Genomic DNA, 8164 nt, shown 5'->3' with positions numbered 1-8164 from the left:
AGCTAAGATCGAGTAACAGCTTATGCTGATACTCCAGCATACGTGCGTCCCTTTCTATGGGTGGAATTATGTCACAAAATTTGGACTTGTCCCGGGGATCTAATAGTGTGGCAAGCCAGTAGTCATCATCACTTCTAATTTTGACAATCCGAGGGTCATGTTGGAGGTAGTGCAACAAGAAGGCACTCATGTGTCTTGCGCAGCCATGCGGACCAAGTCCACGCTGTGTTTGTGGCATAGAGGTGCTAACCGTTCTTTCTTCCTCTGACATCTCCCCCCAACCTCTTTCAACTGAATTTTGACCAAGGTCTCCCTCATCCGCTGAGTCTTCCATGTCCATGGACAGTTCGTCCTCCATATCTTCATGTCCTCCTGCACCTTCCTCAACATCTCGCCTGCTACCATGCGCCCTTGTTGATCCCTGTCCCCCATGGTCCCATGCCTGCCGCGTTGGTGATGATGAACGTCTGGACCTTGGTGATGTTGTTGTGTCTTGCGCATATGAATCCTCCTGTAGTTCCTCCCCTTCCTGTTGTCCCACCCCCTGACTCCGAATAGTGTTTAGCGTGTGCTCCAGCATGTAAATGACTGTAATCGTCATGCTGATAATGGCATTGTCAGCGCTAAACATATTCGTCGCCATGTCGAAACTGTGCAGAACGGTGCATAGGTCCTTGATCTGAGATCACTCCATCAGGGTGATCTGCCCCACTTCTGCATCTCGTTGGCCCAGGCTATACATCATGACGTATTGCACCAGGGCTCGCCGGTGCTGCCACAGTCGCTGTAACATGTGGAGAGTTGAATTCCAGCGTGTCGCCACATCGCATTTCAGGCGATGAACCGGCAGGCCGAAAGACTTCTGGAGCGATGCAAGTCGCTCAGCTGCGGCGGTTGAACGGCGGAAGTGAGCACTGCAGACAGTTTACGTGCCCTGGTCAGAAGGCCATCTAGGCCGGGATAGTGTGTTAAAAATTGCTGGACAACAAGGTTCAACACGTGAGCCATACAAGGCACGTGTGTCACCTTGCCCAGGCGAAGGGCCGCACCCAGGTTTGCAGCATTGTCGCACACGGCCTTACCAGGCTGCAGGTTGAGTGGAGACAACCATTTATTAAACTCGGACCGCAGAGCTGACCACAACTCCTCAGCTGTGTGACTCTTATTCCCAAGACATGTCAAGCTAAAGACCGCCTGATGCCGTTGCGCTCTGCTGCCAGCATAGTAATGAGGGGTGCGTGATTCCTTCTGCGCAGTGAGAACGCTGGTGGCCTGACCAGGCAGGCTTGGGGCGGAGGTGGAGGACCCAGATGAGGTGGAGGATGCAGAAGCAGTGGCGGAACTTGGACAGACAGAGGATTGACACACAAGTCGTGGGGACGGCAAGACTTGTGCAGCAGACCCTTCACCATCTATCAACATAGTTACCCAGTGCCCAGTCAGCGACATGTAACGTCCCTGTCCATGCTTACTGGTCCAAGTATCGGTGGTGAAATGCACCCGTTCACACACAGAGTTTCTCAAGGAAGCGGTGATGTTGTGTGCGACATGCTGGTGTAGCGCGGGCACACCTTTCTTAGAGAAGTAGTGGCGACTAGGCATCTGGTACTGGGGCACAGCGACAGACATAAGGTCTCTAAAATCCTGTGTGTCCACTAGGCGGAAAGGCAGCATTTCGGTAGCCAACAGCTTACAGAGGGATAGAGTCAACCTCTTAGCTTTGTCATGGGTCGGAGGAAGTGGCCTTTTATTTGACCACATCTGAGGGACAGAGATCTGGCTGCTGTGTGTAGACGGTGTTGAGTAGGGTGTCCCTGGAAAAATGCAGGTTTGTGAGGAAAGTGCAGGCGGAGACATGATGTTGCCTTCATCCAACGTAGGTGCTATCGATGTCTGAGAGAGCTGTACACACTCACTTGTTTCCCCTTCCAAACCAACTGACGACCTACCAAGCAAACTGCCTGTTGCGGTTACAGTGGTGGAAGTTTTGCGTGGAAAAACAGGTGTGACAGCTGTCCCCACAGTCCTAGAAGATGAAGAGCGCGCGGATGCACTGGAAGGGGCGGGCGGTGGATGGTTCGCTCCGCTAGGCCGCATTGCAGCACAGTGAGCTTCCCACCGGGACCTATGATATTTATTCATGTGACGATTCATGGAAGAAGTTGTCAAACTGCTGAGGTTTTGACCTCTACTAAGAGAATCATGACAAATTTTACATATCACATGATTTGGGCGATCTTTTTCTATGTCAAAAAAGGAACAGGCTAGGCAAGGCTTAGAGGCCATGCGACCTGTTGATGCACCCCGAATAATGCTCATAGGCAGAGTGGTGGCTGAGGATGCAGTTGTAGACGTGCTACCAGTGCTCCGACTCTGTCCAGGAAGGCGCAAGGTAATTTCGTCGTCGGTTGCATCCTCCTCCACCGCCTCTGTTGACCTCCTCGAGTGCCTGACTGGGGGTTGACAGTAGGTGGGATCTAGAACTTCATCATCAATTGTTGTGTTTGCACTCCCCTCCCCCTCAGACCGAGCCTCTTCTTGCCCTGACCGAATATTTAAGTTGTCATCCCAATCGGGTATCTGCGTCTCATCTTCATCAGTATGTTCCTCATTGCCTATAACCACAGTTGTTGGAAAGGCAGCATTTTGGTAGCCAACAGTTTGCATTTTATGAAAGTCAACCTCCAAGCCATGTCATGCCCTTCTAAAAGCATGTATAACACAGCGAGGGGACTCCAACCACAGTCTGCCTCGTTTCCACTCACTGGGCCACACACACCCCACTTGACTGGCATCGGTTGAGCTCCCTTTTGAAAAAGAAAAAGATGCTTTGCATGAAGCACTCTCAAAAATACGCGTGCCTTTCCCGTCCCCTGTCTGACCCAGGGGAAGAAAAGTCCTCTGAGAGCCATGACTTGTTCATCTTGGTTCTTTTAGAGACACAGCGAGGGGACTCCAACCACAGTCTCCCTCGTTTCCACTCACTGGGCCACACACACCCCACTTGACTGGCATCGGTTGAGCTCCCTTTTGAAAAAGAAAAAGATGCTTTGCATGAAGCACTCTCAAAAATACGCGTGCCTTTCCCGTCCCCTGGCTGACCCAGGGGAAGAAAAGTCCTCTGAGAGCCATGATTTGTTCATTTTGGGTCTTTTAGAAACACAGCGAGGGGACTCCAAACACAGTCTCCTTCGTTGCCGCTCACTGGGCCACACACACCCCACTTGACTGGCATCGGTTGAGCTCCCTTTTGAAAAAGAAAAAGATGCTTTGCATGAAGCACTCTCAAAAATACGCGTGCCTTTCCCGTCCCCTGGCTGACCCAGGGGAAGAAAAGTCCTCTGAGAGCCATGACTTGTTCATCTTGGTTCTTTTAGAGACACAGTGAGGGGACTCCAACCACAGTCTCCCTGGTTGCCACTCACTGGGCCACACACACCCCACTTGACTGGCATCGGTTGAGCTCCCTTTTGAAAAAGAAAAAGATGCTTTGCATGAAGCACTCTCAAAAATACGCGTGCCTTTCCCGTCCCCTGGCTGACCCAGGGGAAGAAAAGTCCTCTGAGAGCCATGACTTGTTCATCTTGGTTCTTTTAGAGACACAGCGAGGGGACTCCAACCACAGTCTCCCTCGTTTCCACTCACTGGGCCACACACACCCCACTTGACTGGCATCGGTTGAGCTCCCTTTTGAAAAAGAAAAAGATGCTTTGCATGAAGCACTCTCAAAAATACGCGTGCCTTTCCCGTCCCCTGGCTGACCCAGGGGAAGAAAAGTCCTCTGAGAGCCATGACTTGTTCATCTTGGTTCTTTTAGAGACACAGCGAGGGGACTCCAACCACAGTCTCCCTCGTTTCCACTAACTGGGCCACACACACCCCACTTGACTGGCATCGGTTGAGCCCCCTTTTGAAAAAGAAAAAGATGCTTTGCATGAAGCACTCTCAAAAATACGCGTGCCTTTCCCGTCCCCTGGCTGACCCAGGGGAAGAAAAGTCCTCTGAGAGCCATGATTTGTTCATTTTGGGTCTTTTAGAAACACAGCGAGGGGACTCCAACCACATTCTCCTTCGTTGCCACTCACTGGGCCACACACACCCCACTTGACTGGCATCGGTTGAGCTCCCTTTTGAAAAAGAAAAAGATGCTTTGCATGAAGCACTCTCAAAAATACGCGTGCCTTTCCCGTCCCCTGGCTGACCCAGGGGAAGAAAAGTCCTCTGAGAGCCATGACTTGTTCATCTTGGTTCTTTTAGAGACACAGCGAGGGGACTCCAACCACAGTCTCCCTGGTTGCCACTCACTGGGCCACACACACCCCACTTGACTGGCATCGGTTGAGCTCCCTTTTGAAAAAGAAAAAGATGCTTTGCATGAAGCACTCTCAAAAATACGCGTGCCTTTCCCGTCCCCTGGCTGACCCAGGGGAAGAAAAGTCCTCTGAGAGCCATGACTTGTTCATCTTGGTTCTTTTAGAGACACAGCGAGGGGACTCCAACCACAGTCTCCCTCGTTTCCACTCACTGGGCCACACACACCCCACTTGACTGGCATCGGTTGAGCTCCCTTTTGAAAAAGAAAAAGATGCTTTGCATGAAGCACTCTCAAAAATACGCGTGCCTTTCCCGTCCCCTGTCTGACCCAGGGGAAGAAAAGTCCTCTGAGAGCCATGACTTGTTCATCTTGGTTCTTTTAGAGACACAGCGAGGGGACTCCAACCACAGTCTCCCTCGTTTCCACTCACTGGGCCACACACACCCCACTTGACTGGCATCGGTTGAGCTCCCTTTTGAAAAAGAAAAAGATGCTTTGCATGAAGCACTCTCAAAAATACGCGTGCCTTTCCCGTCCCCTGGCTGACCCAGGGGAAGAAAAGTCCTCTGAGAGCCATGACTTGTTCATCTTGGTTCTTTTAGAGACACAGCGAGGGGACTCCAACCACAGTCTCCCTCGTTGCCACTCACTGGGCCACACACACCCCACTTGACTGGCATCGGTTGAGCTCCCTTTTGAAAAAGAAAAAGATGCTTTGCATGAAGCACTCTCAAAAATACGCGTGCCTTTCCCGTCCCCTGGCTGACCCAGGGGAAGAAAAGTCCTCTGAGAGCCATGACTTGTTCATCTTGGTTCTTTTAGAGACACAGCGAGGGGACTCCAACCACAGTCTCCCTCGTTTCCACTCACTGGGCCACACACACCCCACTTGACTGGCATCGGTTGAGCTCCCTTTTGAAAAAGAAAAAGATGCTTTGCATGAAGCACTCTCAAAAATACGCGTGCCTTTCCCGTCCCCTGGCTGACCCAGGGGAAGAAAAGTCCTCTGAGAGCCATGACTTGTTCATCTTGGTTCTTTTAGAGACACAGCGAGGGGACTCCAACCACAGTCTCCCTCGTTTCCACTAACTGGGCCACACACACCCCACTTGACTGGCATCGGTTGAGCCCCCTTTTGAAAAAGAAAAAGATGCTTTGCATGAAGCACTCTCAAAAATACGCGTGCCTTTCCCGTCCCCTGGCTGACCCAGGGGAAGAAAAGTCCTCTGAGAGCCATGATTTGTTCATTTTGGGTCTTTTAGAAACACAGCGAGGGGACTCCAACCACAGTCTCCTTCGTTGCCACTCACTGGGCCACACACACCCCACTTGACTGGCATCGGTTGAGCTCCCTTTTGAAAAAGAAAAAGATGCTTTGCATGAAGCACTCTCAAAAATACGCGTGCCTTTCCCGTCCCCTGGCTGACCCAGGGGAAGAAAAGTCCTCTGAGAGCCATGACTTGTTCATCTTGGTTCTTTTAGAGACACAGCGAGGGGACTCCAACCACAGTCTCCCTGGTTGCCACTCACTGGGCCACACACACCCCACTTGACTGGCATCGGTTGAGCTCCCTTTTGAAAAAGAAAAAGATGCTTTGCATGAAGCACTCTCAAAAATACGCGTGCCTTTCCCGTCCCCTGGCTGACCCAGGGGAAGAAAAGTCCTCTGAGAGCCATGACTTGTTCATCTTGGTTCTTTTAGAGACACAGCGAGGGGACTCCAACCACAGTCTCCCTCGTTTCCACTCACTGGGCCACACACACCCCACTTGACTGGCATCGGTTGAGCTCCCTTTTGAAAAAGAAAAAGATGCTTTGCATGAAGCACTCTCAAAAATACGCGTGCCTTTCCCGTCCCCTGGCTGACCCAGGGGAAGAAAAGTCCTCTGAGAGCCATGACTTGTTCATCTTGGTTCTTTTAGAGACACAGCGAGGGGACTCCAACCACAGTCTCCCTCGTTTCCACTCACTGGGCCACACACACCCCACTTGACTGGCATCGGTTGAGCTCCCTTTTGAAAAAGAAAAAGATGCTTTGCATGAAGCACTCTCAAAAATACGCGTGCCTTTCCCGTCCCCTGGCTGACCCAGGGGAAGAAAAGTCCTCTGAGAGCCATGACTTGTTCATCTTGGTTCTTTTAGAGACACAGCGAGGGGACTCCAACCACAGTCTCCCTCGTTTCCACTAACTGGGCCACACACACCCCACTTGACTGGCATCGGTTGAGCCCCCTTTTGAAAAAGAAAAAGATGCTTTGCATGAAGCACTCTCAAAAATACGCGTGCCTTTCCCGTCCCCTGGCTGACCCAGGGGAAGAAAAGTCCTCTGAGAGCCATGACTTGTTCATCTTGGTTCTTTTAGAGACACAGCGAGGGGACTCCAACCACAGTCTCCCTGGTTGCCACTCACTGGGCCACACACACCCCACTTGACTGGCATCGGTTGAGCTCCCTTTTGAAAAAGAAAAAGATGCTTTGCATGAAGCACTCTCAAAAATACGCGTGCCTTTCCCGTCCCCTGGCTGACCCAGGGGAAGAAAAGTCCTCTGAGAGCCATGACTTGTTCATCTTGGTTCTTTTAGAGACACAGCGAGGGGACTCCAACCACAGTCTCCCTGGTTGCCACTCACTGGGCCACACACACCCCACTTGACTGGCATCGGTTGAGCTCCCTTTTGAAAAAGAAAAAGATGCTTTGCATGAAGCACTCTCAAAAATACGCGTGCCTTTCCCGTCCCCTGGCTGACCCAGGGGAAGAAAAGTCCTCTGAGAGCCATGACTTGTTCATCTTGGTTCTTTTAGAGACACAGCGAGGGGACTCCAACCACAGTCTCCCTCGTTTCCACTCACTGGGCCACACACACCCCACTTGACTGGCATCGGTTGAGCTCCCTTTTGAAAAAGAAAAAGATGCTTTGCATGAAGCACTCTCAAAAATACGCGTGCCTTTCCCGTCCCCTGGCTGACCCAGGGGAAGAAAAGTCCTCTGAGAGCCATGACTTGTTCATCTTGGTTCTTTTAGAGACACAGCGAGGGGACTCCAACCACAGTCTCCCTCGTTTCCACTAACTGGGCCACACACACCCCACTTGACTGGCATCGGTTGAGCCCCCTTTTGAAAAAGAAAAAGATGCTTTGCATGAAGCACTCTCAAAAATACGCGTGCCTTTCCCGTCCCCTGGCTGACCCAGGGGAAGAAAAGTCCTCTGAGAGCCATGACTTGTTCATCTTGGTTCTTTTAGAGACACAGCGAGGGGACTCCAACCACAGTCTCCCTGGTTGCCACTCACTGGGCCACACACACCCCACTTGACTGGCATCGGTTGAGCTCCCTTTTGAAAAAGAAAAAGATGCTTTGCATGAAGCACTCTCAAAAATACGCGTGCCTTTCCCGTCCCCTGGCTGACCCAGGGGAAGAAAAGTCCTCTGAGAGCCATGACTTGTTCATCTTGGTTCTTTTAGAGACACAGCGAGGGGACTCCAACCACAGTCTCCCTCGTTTCCACTAACTGGGCCACACACACCCCACTTGACTGGCATCGGTTGAGCCCCCTTTTGAAAAAGAAAAAGATGCTTTGCATGAAGCACTCTCAAAAATACGCGTGCCTTTCCCGTCCCCTGGCTGACCCAGGGGAAGAAAAGTCCTCTGAGAGCCATGACTTGTTCATCTTGGTTCTTTTAGAGACACAGCGAGGGGACTCCAACCACAGTCTCCCTGGTTGCCACTCACTGGGCCACACACACCCCACTTGACTGGCATCGGTTGAGCTCCCTTTTGAAAAAGAAAAAGATGCTTTGCATGAAGCACTCTCAAAAATACGCGTGCCTTTCCCGTCCCCTGGCTGACCC

This window comes from Anomaloglossus baeobatrachus, chromosome 11, assembly GCF_048569485.1.
Source record: "Anomaloglossus baeobatrachus isolate aAnoBae1 chromosome 11, aAnoBae1.hap1, whole genome shotgun sequence".
NCBI classification, from domain to species: Eukaryota; Metazoa; Chordata; class Amphibia; order Anura; family Aromobatidae; genus Anomaloglossus; species Anomaloglossus baeobatrachus.
This window is presented reverse-complemented; position numbering follows the sequence as displayed.